The 15,702-nt window shown below is 53.2% G+C and overlaps 1 long non-coding RNA gene across 1 annotated transcript in view; it reads left to right on the top strand.

Annotated features, from left to right (window-relative positions):
* Positions 1-12,643: 12,643 nt before the first annotated feature.
* The window catches only part of LOC144806199 (uncharacterized), a 33,103-nt gene continuing 30,044 nt past the window's right edge, over positions 12,644-15,702 (top strand). Inside the window, exon 1 of the long non-coding RNA XR_013605723.1 lies at positions 12,644-12,737. This is a non-coding gene — a long non-coding RNA (uncharacterized LOC144806199). The remainder of the gene's footprint in view (positions 12,738-15,702) is intronic.

Raw genomic sequence — 15,702 nt, 5'->3', positions numbered from 1 at the left:
TCGGGGCTTGGGCTCCCTGCTGTGGGTCATGGCCTCACCTGGGGTTTATTTCGGGGCCTGGGCTCCCTGCTGAGGGTCATGACCTCGCCTGGGGTTTATTTTGGGGCCTGGGCTCCCGGCTGTGGGTCGGGCCTCACCTGGGGTTTATTTCGGGGCCTGGGTTCCCTGCTGTGGGTCATGGCCTCACCTGGGGTTTATTTCGGGGCCTGGGCTCCCTGCTGTGGGTCATGGCCTCACCTGGGGTTTATTTCGGGGCCTGGGCTCCCTGCTGTGGGTCATGGCCTCACCTGGGGTTTATTTCGGGGCCTGGGTTCCCTGCTGAGGGTCATGACCTCGCCTGGGGTTTATTTCGGGGCCTGGGCTCCCTGCTGTGGGTCATGGCCTCACCTGGGGTTTATTTCAGGGCCTGGGCTCCCTGCTGTGGGTCTGGCCTCACCTGGGGTTTATTTCAGGGCCTGGGCTCCCTGCTGTGGGTCTGGCCTCACCTGGGGTTTATTTCAGGGCCTGGGCTCCCTGCTGTGGGTCATGACCTCGCCTGGGGTTTATTTCAGGGCCTGGGCTCCCTGCTGTGGGTCATGGCCTCACCTGGGGTTTATTTCGGGGCCTGGGCTCCCTGCTGTGGGTCATGGCCTCACCTGGGGTTTATTTTGGGGCCTGGGCTCCCTGCTGTGGGTCATGGCCTCACCTGGGGTTTATTTCGGGGCCTGGGCTCCCTGCTGTGGGTCATGACCTCACCTGGGGTTTATTTCGGGGCCTCGGGGCCTGGGCTCCCTGCTGTGGGTCATGACCTCACCTGGGGTTTATTTCGGGGCCTGGGCTCCCTGCTGTGGGTCATGACCTCACCTGGGGTTTATTTCGGGGCCTCGGGGCCTGGGCTCCCTGCTGTGGGTCATGGCCTCACCTGGGGTTTATTTCGGGGCCTGGGCTCCCTGCTGTGGGTCATGGCCTCACCTGGGGTTTATTTCGGGGCCTGGGCTCCCTGCTGTGGGTCATGGCCTCACCTGGGGTTTATTTCGGGGCCTGGGCTCCCTGCTGAGGGTCATGACCTCGCCTGGGGTTTATTTTGGGGCCTGGGCTCCCGGCTGTGGGTCGGGCCTCACCTGGGGTTTATTTCGGGGCCTGGGTTCCCTGCTGAGGGTCATGACCTCGCCTGGGGTTTATTTCGGGGCCTGGGATCCCTGCTGTGGGTCATGGCCTCGCCTGGGGTTTATTTCGGGGCCTGGGTTCCCTGCTGAGGGTCATGACCTCGCCTGGGGTTTATTTCGGGGCCTGGGCTCCCTGCTGTGGGTCATGGCCTCACCTGGGGTTTATTTCGGGGCCTGGGCTCCCTGCTGTGGGTCTGGCCTCGCCTGGGGTTTATTTCGGGGCCTGGGCTCCCTGCTGTGGGTCATGGCCTCGCCTGGGGTTTATTTCAGGGCCTGGGCTCCCTGCTGTGGGTCATGACCTCGCCTGGGGTTTATTTCAGGGCCTGGGCTCCCTGCTGTGGGTCATGGCCTCACCTGGGGTTTATTTCGGGGCCTGGGCTCCCTGCTGTGGGTCATGGCCTCACCTGGGGTTTATTTTGGGGCCTGGGCTCCCTGCTGTGGGTCATGGCCTCACCTGGGGTTTATTTCGGGGCCTGGGCTCCCTGCTGTGGGTCATGACCTCACCTGGGGTTTATTTCGGGGCCTCGGGGCCTGGGCTCCCTGCTGTGGGTCATGACCTCACCTGGGGTTTATTTCGGGGCCTGGGCTCCCTGCTGTGGGTCATGACCTCACCTGGGGTTTATTTCGGGGCCTCGGGGCCTGGGCTCCCTGCTGTGGGTCATGACCTCACCTGGGGTTTATTTCGGGGCCTGGGCTCCCTGCTGTGGGTCATGACCTCACCTGGGGTTTATTTCGGGGCCTCGGGGCCTGGGCTCCCTGCTGTGGGTCATGGCCTCACCTGGGGTTTATTTCGGGGCCTGGGCTCCCTGCTGTGGGTCATGACCTCACCTGGGGTTTATTTCGGGGCCTGGGCTCCCTGCTGTGGGTCATGGCCTCACCTGGGGTTTATTTTGGGGCCTGGGCTCCCTGCTGTGGGTCATGACCTCACCTGGGGTTTATTTTGGGGCCTGGGCTCTCTGCTGAGCCTGAGTGCAGGACTGAACCATGAGCGCGGGGTAAAGAGGCCTTGGATTAACTGCGCATGCGCGGAGGACCTGCACTGAGCAGAGGCGCCTCGCGACACAGCAAACACTGATATTTCAGTGCAAAGCGTCTCGGGTTGGCTCCTCTATCGGGGAAGTGTCTTTCCTCTGCGCAGGCGCTATGAGCGAGAAGTGTCTTTCCTCTGCGCAGGCGCAGTGAGACTGAGTGTCTTCTGTCCAGGGCAGTTCACAGGCTGCACTCCGTGCAAGGTCCTAACTCGGCGGTAGAAAGTAGTGTCTTCGCTCCGCACATGCGCAGCAGTGACGAGCGGTCCTGCGCGTGCGCAGCCGTGAGACGCCATGTTTTGTTCGCGCGCCTGTGGCTCGGCGTGTGCGTGCGCGTCACTCCCGGGGCAATAAACACACCGGGACACACTCCTCACAGGCACCCGGGCCCCCAGCGTGCCCCACCTCTCCCCCAGACCCTGCAGCCTCCACTGAGTGGGGCACAAGGAGAGGTGAGGCACTCTAATCCCAGTTTCCAAGCTCCATTGGGACTGTACTCTTTGCGCGTGCTGGAGACAGTGTCTGTTTTCCGCGCATGCGCAGTTGCCCGGCGCGTGAGACTCTTTTATAGACCTATCTGCAGCATCCCGGTTTCTAAGGTGCGTTGGTCGCTTTGTATCTGGGACATTTCAACGGCCGCTGTCATGGGACGGGCGGGGGAGCATTGAAGTGTTGAAGAAGCCGAGTCAGTCACCGGTCACTCCTTGTACAGACCCTCCCAGGGATCATAAGAGGGTCAGTCATCGGTCACTCCTTGTACAGACCCTCCGAGGGATCATAAGAGTGTGAGTCACCGGTCACTCCTTGTACAGACCCTCCGAGGGATCATAAGAGGGTCAGTCACCGGTCACTCCTTGTACAGACCCTCCGAGGGATCATAAGAGGGTCAGTCACCGGTCACTCCTTGTACACACCCTCCGAGGGATCATAAGAGGGTCAGTCACCGGTCACTCCTTGTAAAGACCCTCCGAGGGATCATAAGAGGGTCAGTCACCGGTCACTCCTTGCACACACCCTCCGAGGGATCATAAGAGGGTCAGTCACCGGTCACCACTTGTAAAGACCCTCCGAGGGATCATAAGAGGGTCAGTCATCGGTCACTCCTTGTACAGACCCTCCCAGGGATCATAAGAGGGTCAGTCATCGGTCACTCCTTGTACAGACCCTCCGAGGGATCATAAGAGGGTCAGTCACCGGTCACTCCTTGTAAAGACCCTCCCAGGGATCATAAGAGGGTCAGTCACCGGTCACTACTTGTACAGACCCTCCGAGGGATCATAAGAGGGTCAGTCATCGGTCACTCCTTGTACACACCCTCCGAGGGATCATAAGAGGGTCAGTCACCGGTCACTCCTTGTAAAGACCCTCCGAGGGATCATAAGAGGGTCAGTCACCGGTCACTCCTTGCACACACCCTCCGAGGGATCATAAGAGGGTCAGTCACCGGTCACCACTTGTAAAGACCCTCCGAGGGATCATAAGAGGGTCAGTCATCGGTCACTCCTTGTACACACCCTCCGAGGGATCATAAGAGGGTCAGTCATCGGTCACTCCTTGTACAGACCCTCCGAGGGATCATAAGAGGGTCAGTCACCGGTCACTCCTTGTAAAGACCCTCCCAGGGATCATAAGAGGGTCAGTCACCGGTCACTCCTTGTACACACCCTCCGAGGGATCATAAGAGGGTCAGTCATCGGTCACTCCTTGTACACACCCTCCGAGGGATCATAAGAGGGTCAGTCATCGGTCACTCCTTGTACAGACCCTCCCAGGGATCATAAGAGGGTCAGTCACCGGTCACTCCTTGTACAGACCCTCCCAGGGATCATAAGAGGGTCAGTCACCGGTCACTCCTTGTACAGACCCTCCGAGGGATCATAAGAGGGTCAGTCACCGGTCACTCCTTGTAAAGACCCTCCGAGGGATCATAAGAGGGTCAGTCACCGGTCACTCCTTGTAAAGACCCTCCGAGGGATCATAAGAGGGTCAGTCACCGGTCACTCCTTGTAAAGACCCTCCGAGGGATCATAAGAGGGTCAGTCACCGGTCACTCCTTGTACAGACCCTCCGAGGGATCATAAGAGGGTCAGTCACCGGTCACCCCTTGTACAGACCCTCCGAGGGATCATAAGAGGGTCAGTCACCGGTCACTCCTTGTACAGACCCTCCGAGGGATCATAAGAGGGTCAGTCACCGGTCACTCCTTGTACAGACCCTCCGAGGGATCATAAGAGGGTCAGTCACCGGTCACTCCTTGTACACACCCTCCGAGGGATCATAAGAGGGTCAGTCACCGGTCACTCCTTGTACAGACCCTCCGAGGGATCATAAGAGGGTCAGTCACCGGTCACCACTTGCAAAGACCCTCCGAGGGATCATAAGAGGGTCAGTCACCGGTCACCACTTGTAAAGACCCTCCGAGGGATCATAAGAGGGTCAGTCACCGGTCACTCCTTGTACAGACCCTCCGAGGGATCATAAGAGGGTCAGTCATCGGTCACTACTTGTACAGACCCTCCGAGGGATCATAAGAGGGTCAGTCACCGGTCACTCCTTGTACAGACCCTCCGAGGGATCATAAGAGGGTCAGTCACCGGTCACTCCTTGTACAGACCCTCCGAGGGATCATAAGAGGGTCAGTCACCGGTCACTCCTTGCACACACCCTCCGAGGGATCATAAGAGGGTCAGTCACCGGTCACTCCTTGTAAAGACCCTCCGAGGGATCATAAGAGGGTCAGTCACCGGTCACCACTTGTAAAGACCCTCCGAGGGATCATAAGAGGGTCAGTCACCGGTCACTCCTTGTAAAGACCCTCCGAGGGATCATAAGAGGGTCAGTCACCGGTCACTCCTTGTAAAGACCCTCCGAGGGATCATAAGAGGGTCAGTCACCGGTCACTCCTTGTACACACCCTCCGAGGGATCATAAGAGGGTCAGTCACCGGTCACTCCTTGTAAAGACCCTCCGAGGGATCATAAGAGGGTCAGTCACCGGTCACCACTTGTAAAGACCCTCCGAGGGATCATAAGAGGGTCAGTCACCGGTCACTCCTTGTAAAGACCCTCCGAGGGATCATAAGAGGGTCAGTCACCGGTCACTCCTTGCACACACCCTCCGAGGGACCATAAGAGGGTCAGTCACCGGTCACCACTTGTAAAGACCCTCCGAGGGATCATAAGAGGGTCAGTCACTGGTCACTCCTTGTACAGACCCTCCGAGGGATCATAAGAGGGTCAGTCACCGGTCACTCCTTGCACACACCCTCCGAGGGACCATAAGAGGGTCAGTCACCGGTCACTCCTTGTACACACCCTCCGAGGGATCATAAGAGGGTCAGTCACCGGTCACCACTTGTAAAGACCCTCCGAGGGATCATAAGAGGGTCAGTCACCGGTCACTCCTTGTAAAGACCCTCCGAGGGATCATAAGAGGGTCAGTCACCGGTCACTCCTTGTACAGACCCTCCGAGGGATCATAAGAGGGTCAGTCACCGGTCACCACTTGTAAAGACCCTCCGAGGGATCATAAGAGGGTCAGTCACCGGTCACTCCTTGTAAAGACCCTCCGAGGGATCATAAGAGGGTCAGTCACCGGTCACTCCTTGTAAAGACCCTCCGAGGGATCATAAGAGGGTCAGTCACCGGTCACTCCTTGTACAGACCCTCCGAGGGATCATAAGAGGGTCAGTCACCGGTCACTCCTTGTACAGACCCTCCGAGGGATCATAAGAGGGTCAGTCACCCGTCACTCCTTGTACAGACCCTCCGAGGGATCATAAGAGGGTCAGTCACCGGTCACTCCTTGTAAAGACCCTCCGAGGGATCATAAGAGGGTCAGTCACCGGTCACTCCTTGTACAGACCCTCCGAGGGATCATAAGAGGGTCAGTCACCGGTCACTCCTTGTACAGACCCTCCGAGGGATCATAAGAGGGTCAGTCACCGGTCACCACTTGTAAAGACCCTCCGAGGGATCATAAGAGGGTCAGTCACCGGTCACTCCTTGTAAAGACCCTCCGAGGGATCATAAGAGGGTCAGTCACCGGTCACTCCTTGCACACACCCTCCGAGGGACCATAAGAGGGTCAGTCACCGGTCACCACTTGTAAAGACCCTCCGAGGGATCATAAGAGGGTCAGTCACCGGTCACTCCTTGTACAGACCCTCCGAGGGATCATAAGATGGTCAGTCACCGGTCACTCCTTGCACACACCCTCCGAGGGACCATAAGAGGGTCAGTCACCGGTCACTCCTTGTACACACCCTCCGAGGGATCATAAGAGGGTCAGTCACCGGTCACCACTTGTAAAGACCCTCCGAGGGATCATAAGAGGGTCAGTCACCGGTCACTCCTTGTAAAGACCCTCCGAGGGATCATAAGAGGGTCAGTCACCGGTCACTCCTTGTACAGACCCTCCGAGGGATCATAAGAGGGTCAGTCACCGGTCACTCCTTGTACAGACCCTCCGAGGGATCATAAGAGGGTCAGTCACCGGTCACCACTTGTAAAGACCCTCCGAGGGATCATAAGAGGGTCAGTCACCGGTCACTCCTTGTAAAGACCCTCCGAGGGATCATAAGAGGGTCAGTCACCGGTCACTTCTTGTACAGACCCTCCGAGGGATCATAAGAGGGTCAGTCACCGGTCACTCCTTGTACATACCCTCCGAGGGATCATAAGAGGGTCAGTCACCGGTCACTCCTTGTACAGACCCTCCGAGGGATCATAAGAGGGTCAGTCACCGGTCACTCCTTGTAAAGACCCTCCGAGGGATCATAAGAGGGTCAGTCACCGGTCACTCCTTGTACAGACCCTCCGAGGGATCATAAGAGGGTCAGTCACCGGTCACTCCTTGTACAGACCCTCCGAGGGATCATAAGAGGGTCAGTCACCGGTCACTCCTTGTAAAGACCCTCCGAGGGATCATAAGAGGGTCAGTCACCGGTCACTCCTTGTACAGACCCTCCGAGGGATCATAAGAGGGTCAGTCACCCGTCACTCCTTGTAAAGACCCTCCGAGGGATCATAAGAGGGTCAGTCACCGGTCACTGCTTGTACAGACCCTCCGAGGGATCATAAGAGGGTCAGTCATTTCATGGTTTTGCAGATTCTGTTTTCTGAGGAAACCAAAGCCCCCCTCAAGATGCCGCATTTGTCATACACCAGATACTCCTGCAGTGCAATTAGGATGATGATAGCAAGATATGGGCTGGATCTGTGCCTATACCTGCGTACCATTAGTGTCATTTAAGCAATACATATTCGGAGGCACGAATGTGTGTTTGTCGACATGGCCGAACAGACTATTCAGTGGACTAATAATTACTGTATCGAGTTACTCTTTCTCTTAACTATAATTCGGGCACACATACTCATCCAATATGGCGGAGTTTACTAAACCGTCGAATCGGAGAGGGGGAGAGGTGTCATATCTCCCATTAAAAAAAAAAATAATAATAATAATTAATGCACCTTGTTTTTAAACTGCATAGCTAGAATATGACATTTTACTGAAGGTTTTCTGTTGAACTGACTGGAGTAAAAAAAAAATTAGGGAATATAACTTATGTCGTTTTTTAGATAACTATTTTTATATTGTCAGCATATTGTAATGATTTTAAATAATCGAACAATAAGAGCTTTTTCACCCGTCGAATCAGGCGAAACGGTCTAGTTATTGCACGGTTGGCACTCTTTTACAGTGCTTCTGGCATCCGGCTCTGAACTCTCGACCATACTGAGTTGCCGGGTGACGAGTGAGGATCACGGAGGATGCCGCCCAAAGGTTAGAAGTGACGCTGGTTAGAGTTGTCACACCACGCACCCTTTTTCTTCCTAGATATGGATGTTTGCTCGCATACTAATGGTAGTCCCCGTTTGTCCTTTGTATTTGCCTTGTAGCATCCAAGCACGGACTATAATACAATTCGCAAAGCAGCACGCATACCAAACCGTGCTTTTTGAAAATAGAAGGATCTTTACAGTGCGCACACATATCGTGCGCTGATTTTGGGGTAATCAATCAATCATCAATCATAGCATTTGTATAGCATGCTACTCACCCTGAGGGTCTCAAGGCGCTTGGGGGGTTGGGGGGTCTGCTATTGTTGAAGGAAAGGTGGTCCTGGGTCAGTAAGAGGTGTATGGAGAGGGAGTTCCATGTCTTGGCTGCCAGGTAGGAGAAGGATCTTCCTCCAGTGGTGGCTCTGCGGATACGTGGAACGGCGGCGAGGGCGAGGCTGGCAGAACGTAGCTGGCGGGTGGGAGTGTAGAAGGTCAGGCGGTTTTGAGGTACCTGGGTCCCAGGTCGTGGAGAGCCTTGTGTGCGTGGGTGGGGAGTCTGAACGTGATCCTCTTGCTGACGGGGAGCCAGTGCAGGTCTCGCAGGTGTCCGGAGATGTGGCTGTGTCGGGGTATGTCCAGGATGAGTCGTGCGGAGGCATTCTGGATGCGTTGGAGTCTTTTCTGAAGTTTGGCTGTGGTTCCGGCGTAGAGGGTGTTCCCATAGTCCAGTCGGCTGGTGACGAGTGCCTGGGTGACCGTCTTCCTGGTTTCGGTGGGGATCCACCGGAAGGTCTTTCGGAGCATACGCAGGGTGTTGAAGCATGACGACGAGACGGCGTTGACTTGTCTGGTCATCGAGAGGGAGGAGTCCAGGATGAAGCCCAGGTTACGAGCGTGGTCCGTTGGCTTAGGAGCGGTGCCCAGGGCAGGGGGCCACTCGGATCTGAATGGGGGGAGGCGGACTCTCTGGGTTCTTCCGGTGAGGAATGAGATGATCCACTCCAGTGCCTTCTCTTGGATTCCGATGTTGTTGAGGCGCTGCACTAGGGTGCGGTGTCAGACCGCGTCAAACGCTGCATAGAGGTCCAGGAGGATGAGGGCTGCTGTTTCCCCATTGTCGAGCAGGGATCTGATGTCGTCTGTGGCTGCGATGAGGGCAGTCTCGGTGCTGTGGTTGGCACGGAAGCCGAACTGCGAGTGGTCGAGGGATCCGTTCGTCTCGAGGAAGGCGGCCAGCTGACTGTTGACGGTCTTCTCGATGACCTTGGCAGGAAAAAGGAGGAGCGAGATGGGACGGTAGTTCTTGAGATCGGTGGGGTCCGGTGTAGGTTTCTTCAGGAGGGCGCTGAGCTCAGCATGCTTCCAGCTCTCCAGGAAGGTGGCGGTGTTGAAGGAGGTGTTGATGATGTCCCGGAGTTGGGTGCGATGATGGAGTCGGCTTTGTTGAAGACGTGGTGGGGGCAGGGGTCGGTAGGTGATCCGGAGTGGATGGTGGTCATCACGCGGGTGGTGTCTTCGGTGCTGACTGGAGTCCAGGCGCAGAGGGTGGTGGTGGGGGGCGTTGGCTCAGTGATAGGGTGCGTGGTCTGTGCGTCGAAGCTGTTGTGTATGTCGGCGATCTTGCTGTGGAAAAACAAGGCAAGGGAGTCGCAGAGGTCTTGCAGGTAAGCCTCATTTCTGCTTCTAATCAATACACACGGTATAAATAGGGAAGGTGAAACCCTCTGTAGACTAATGATTGCCGAGCACGTAATTAAAGCCACAAACCCCAACACTAGAAGTTGATGTATGTCACCGGATATGAGCACTTACCATATACTCACATAATATATATGCTATATAAGTATGATGCAAGGGCTAAATTTACACTTGTATGATAATGATAGCACCCATCATCTTTGTACAGAGAATTTAACAAGATTGACGTTCAAGATTACATTTATTACCCAGCCGATCTTAGGCTGGGTCGGAACTATAACCAGGCAGAAGGTATGTTTCTTACCTCCTGGTACTAAATAAATTCACAATCTTGGGATAATGAGCAATTACTAAATATGGTCACATCTGGCTACCCTCTTTGGGCATACAAAGAGAAGTTGTACTTTACAAGGTAGGCCTGAGCTTTTCTGCTCAGTGTGTGTTTGGGAGAGGACACAGATGAGTGTATTTTCACTGACATATATTATTAAGTATAGTAATGCGCTTGACCCTTCCTACACTTTCCACCACGAGCACCATGGTTTTTCTTTGTGATGTTCTTGATCTGTTGCTTATACTTCAACCTTTAACCCTTTAACCCAGGATATTGGGGGCTTTTGTCTCTTCCTGTCCCTCACCCTTTTTTTCCCCATCTACTACCTCCAAGTCCTGTTGGGATTTGTGATGTTGTATCACAACTTTGGAAATGTCATAGCATGGATTCTGCTAAAGTGATTTTAATGTAACAATGCCCGAGGAATTGCGGGGTTACATGATGTTTTCTGTTTTTCTTTCCCAGCCCTGAGGAAGTCGTGGGCCCTACCCCATACGACGAAACACGTGTTGGCTGGATTCTGAGCAAGATACTAACATTAAAAGCATCTTGTCTAACTATTGTGCTCATTCTGTAACTTGAAGTAATTTAACTTGAAAAAATCTGTACTTTGGTGTGATAGGACTTTACATGTACGTTTGAGATCTGCGGATCTATTTTAGGGCATTTTGGATGATTGCCCCTCCCTAAGCACCCACTAAAACAAATAATCTCCAGTAACCCAATATTGCCGAAAGACCTGAGAGTGCCATAATCCATCCAGGATAAAATCATCCCAGCTTTTCTCATAGAAAGTAGTAGTCTACTTTTGTGTGTGGAAGTGGTAGGTCATTCACCAAAGATTAAAGCCACAGGTTTGGATTCGGGCAGCGCTCTTTCAATGACGAGGCTTCTAATTTGTTACTGTGTCAAATCCATTGGGTCTGGGAACGAAACTAGAATATCTGCAAGAAATGTGAAATACATTGATTGCAACTGCTGTATGTATTCAGGAATTGCTGCTGCCCATCGGAATTGAGACACACATGTACATCAAATAATGCGGCTGGTGATACTAATGTTTCTGCGGAGAGATTGGACTTTTGTTGTCTATTGGCAGTTTTAACTGACCAACATGGCTAGTAGCTCTGATTGTAAATTATCCAGCTCCAAAGAATGCGTACCACACTTTTATCACAGAAATGACTGTATTATATGAGGATTATAGCAATGAGTTACTGGTTTTGTCCTAGAGATCCTTTTGCTATTCGTGCAATGTCTGGTGCACTACAGCACCTAGCACTGAGCTGGGAGAGTGGAGGGTCAGGTGCTGTATATTCAGAAATAACATGGGTTTAAAACCACCTGCTGACGAATTCCTTGTGTGTCCAAGAGTTCTCAAGCAACAATAAAAATGTAAAGATGCCTCCTGTGAATAATGTTCCTGCTGGAGAGAGAGAGAAGCATTTTGTCTAGTGCCTGTTGTTCCTCATCATGAAGTAGCGGAAAGGGTTAATGTGACTACTGCAAATAACGTGTACTATGCAGACCACTTAACGGCATTTTATGTGGCTAGCTCAATGAGTTACAGCTTGTCACAGAGGTCTTTTTGTTACTTGCATTTCATTAGTTACAATCCTAAAATGGCACAGTTAGGTATGAACTGTCTTCAGGAACCTGCATTCAAACTGTGTGTTATAGGTTAGAACATTCTTTTCTCCCCCAGTCTTTCATTATCCTAATGCTGCTAAAAAGGGTTAGTTTGCGTAGATGAGCATTCTTTTTACTTATGCCAATTACTGTGGTACATTTTCAATCCTGAGTTTATGCTTCTCCAGACCATACACTCTTAAAATATACTGCATACTTATATCTATGACGTGATTCCTACAACTTGCAATCCTCACTGTCATATGTAACATATCCTATAGACTACATTTACACAGATATGATTCATTGTCTCTGTATAATGTGTGTGTGATGTATCGATCTCTGACACTCTACACTGTTATGAGCAGCTCTATAAAACAAATGAAACACACATGAGAGAGGTAAGTACCTTTCCATCTTCATAACTTGATTTTGATAGAAAGTGTCACTCAAAGTGTCACACATTTGGTTGTTGGAAGTCACTCATAAGTACACTGAGACTATGAAAATGGCACACATAAGCAATCTGAAACCTTGGCAGCTATGGAGATTTAGTGTGCCTCACTCACATAAATGCACTTTTTGCATCAGAGAGTGATTGATACCGCCAGGATTCTGTTCCAGTGTTAGCCAGCCAGGTGTTCGCTTGGGAACATTTAAGGGATGCTACTACTATTATGATAGTAGTATACCAGGGGTGTTAGCGTTCTTCCTTGTGGCTTTATGTAGCTCATACAGTCTCAATCTCCCTGATGTACGTACTGTACTATGCAAAGGGAGACCAACTTGGCCCATCAAAAGAGGTTGGAGAAGCAAAGATCATTCATGGAAATGAATTAATAGGTCAAAATTTTAATTTTAGATTAGGAATCTAGGAATAGGTTATCTGATTTAAAATAATCAATATTGTGTCTGTCAAACTGTTTTTTGTAAAGAGAGTACCACCAATCATTGTTCTTTTTATCTTTATTCCTTTCATAAGCACCCAAGGGCAAAAGGGCACCTTCATAAGCAGCTGCCAACACCACCAGCGCCGCGGAAGGATTGAAGACAACCACAACCAGGTCGACTCCCACCACCAGCTCTGCAGCCTTGGCAGATGGTTCTGCCGACCCCAGTAACTCATGTTTATTATTATTTCTAACTTGTAACTATTCCCACTAGTAAAAGTATGGCCGTGTATATTTATACTATTTACTTTTCTTCAACTTTACTATCAAAGGTTTTTTATCCCTTCATTTTCCAGTGTTTTTCTATCTTGTGCGGCTGACTTTCTCCTGTCTGTAACTTTTTTCTGGTCCCCTTTTAGGTTTTGCATGGACATCGATTCACCAAAATGCCAGGGGTAGCAGAAGTGACATCACACAGCCTTTGACCTTAATGAATCATAGCATTTGTAAAGCGCACTACTTACTCGTGAGGGTCTCAAGGCGCTGGGGGGAGGAGGTGCTGCTCGAAAAGCCAGGTCTGGAGGAGTCTTCTGAAGGTCAGCAGAACTTGGGTGTCCCGTAGGTGGGTGGGGAGGGTGTTCCAGGTCTTGGCGGCGAGGTGGGAGAACGATCTGCTGCCGGAGGTCGCTCTTCGGATGTGCGGGACTCTGGCGAGGGCGAGGTCGGCAGAGCTGAGCTGGCGGGTGGGGGTGTAGAAGCTGAGTCGTCTGTTGAGGTACAGTGGTCCGGTGTTGTGGAGTGCCTTGTGTGCGTGGGTGAGGAGCTTGAAGGTGATCCTCCTGTTGACGGGGAGCCACTGCAGGTCTCTCAAGTGGGGTGTGATGTGGCCACGGCGAGAGATGTCGAGGATCAGGCGCGCAGGAGCGTTCCGGATGCGTTGAAGCCGTTTCAGGAGTTTGTCTGGGGCTCCTGCCTAAAGGGTGTGTCCGTAGTCCAGCCTACTGCTGACGTGGGCCTGGGTGACCGTTCTTCTGGTTTCGGTGGGGATCCACCTGTAGATCTTGCGGAGAGTGTTGAAGCATGAGGAAGAGACGACGTTGACCTGCTTAGTCATGGAGAGGGTGGAGTCGAGGATGACCCCTACGTTGCGTGCATTGTCGGTGGGTGTTGGAGCTGTTTCCAGTGCGGTCGGCCACCAGGAGTCGTCCCAGGCCGATGGGGTGGGTCCGAGGATGAGGACCTTCATCTTGTCCGAGTTCAGCTTCAGTCGGCTGTTCCTCCTTGGTGAGGGAGGGGATCAGATGGGTGTCATCGGCGTAAGAGATGATGCTGAGGTCGGGCGACGTGGGCGAGCGGTGCCATGTAGATGTTGAACAGCGTTGGGCTGAGGGATGAGCCCTGGGGTACGCCGAAGATGATCTCAGTGGCTTCGTAGCGGAAGGGGGGGAGGCGGACGCTCTGGGTTCTGCCGGAGAAGAAGTAGGTGGTCCAGCCCAGGGCCCTCTCTTGGGTTCGGCGTCATGGAGGCGTGTGTGTAGAGTGCGGTGGTAGACTGTGTTGAAGGCGGCTGATGGGTCCAGGAGAATGAGGGCCGCGGTTTCTCCATTTTCTAGCAGGGTCCTGATGTCACCGGTGGTGGCGATGAGGGCAGTTTCGGTGCTGTGGTTGCTGCGGAACCCGGACTGGGACAGGTCCAGGATGCTGTTCTACTTGAGGTAGCGGTTCAGTTGTCTGTTGACTGTCTTCTCGATGACCTTCGCCGGAAACGAGAGCAGGGTTGGGCCAGAAGTTCTTGAGGTCCTTGGCGTCCACCTTGGGTTTCTTGAGTAAGGCCTTGATCTCGGCGTGCTTCCAGCTCTCCTGGAAGGTAGCTGTCTCGAAGGAAATGTTGATGGCTTTCCGGAGATGGGGTTCGATGGTGGTGCTGGCTTTGTTGAAGCTGTGGTGAGGGCATGGGTCTGACAGAGATCCGGAGTGGATGGTGTTCATGATCTTAAAGGTGTCGTCATTGTTAATGTTGGTCCAGGAGAGCAGGTGGTTGGTGCGGATGGTGGTCATGGGGGCGGAGTTCTCAGTGGTTGTCGGGGCGGTCGTGGTGTTGAAGCTGTCGTGGATGTTTGTGATCTTGCGATGGAAGAAGGTGGCCAGCGAGTAGCATAGGTCCTGCGAAGGTGGGAAGTCGTTGGTGTTGGAGCTGGGGTTCGGAAGTTCCTTTACGATGTTGAAGAGCTCTTTGCTGTTGTGTGTGTTGTTGTCTAGGCGGTCTTTGAAGAAGGCTGTTTTGGCGGCTCTGATGAGGTGATGGTGTCTGCGGGTGGCGTTCTTGTGGGCTGTGTAGCTGTCCGGTGTTCGGGTCCGAAGCCAGTTCTTTTCTAGCTTCCGGCAGGTTTGCTTGGAGGCCTGGAGATCTTCAGTGAACCAGCTGGCTTTCTTGCTGCTGTGTCTGTTGGAGGGTTTCTTGAGCGGGCGAGGGTGTTTGTGCAGTCGTCTATCCACTGTTGCTGACGGCGGTGTCAGGGCTTTTTGGGATCGGCGGGTGGGCTCTGGGCGAGGGTGGTGGTTAGCTGGTCTTCGGTGTCTTTGCTCCAGCAGCGGCGGGGCATCTGTTGGGTGTGGTAGTGTGTGGTGGATTTCCGGAATCTGAAGTGGATGCAGTGATGGTCAGTCAAGTGGAGTTCGCTGCAGTGGTTGAAGGAGACATGGGGGCTTGCAGAGAAGATGAGGTCGAGTGTTGTGACGAGTTGTCTGAGTCCGAGGTTGGCTAGGTTGTAGATCAGGATGGTGGAGTTGGTGTCGTTGTTGTTCTCAAGGTGGAAGTTCAGGTCCCCGAGTAGGATGTAGTCTGTGGAGGCGAGGGCGTGTGTGCTGACGAAGTCGGCAATAGAGTCGCTGAACTGTGGTCAGGATCCGGGGGGGTTTATAGACGAGGGTTCCTCTGAGAGTGGTGTTGGGGTCGGTGTGGATCTGGAAGTGGAGGTGTTCGGTGGTGCTGAGGGCTTCGTCTGTGTTGGGCGATTCCTCCTCCTACTCCGTTGGTGTGGTCCCTGCTGGTGATCTTGTAGCCTTCCGGGATGGCTATGGCGATGTCGGGTGCCGAGGAGGGGTTCAGCTAGGTCTCCGTCAGGAAGGTGACGTCTGGGGTGGTTGAGTCGAGTAGGTCTCGGAGTTCAACGACGTGTTTGCGGGCAGAGT

Source organism: Lissotriton helveticus, assembly GCF_964261635.1.
Source record: "Lissotriton helveticus chromosome 1_1 unlocalized genomic scaffold, aLisHel1.1 SUPER_1_unloc_52, whole genome shotgun sequence".
NCBI lineage: Eukaryota > Metazoa > Chordata > Amphibia > Caudata > Salamandridae > Lissotriton > Lissotriton helveticus.
This window is presented reverse-complemented; position numbering and strand designations above follow the sequence as displayed.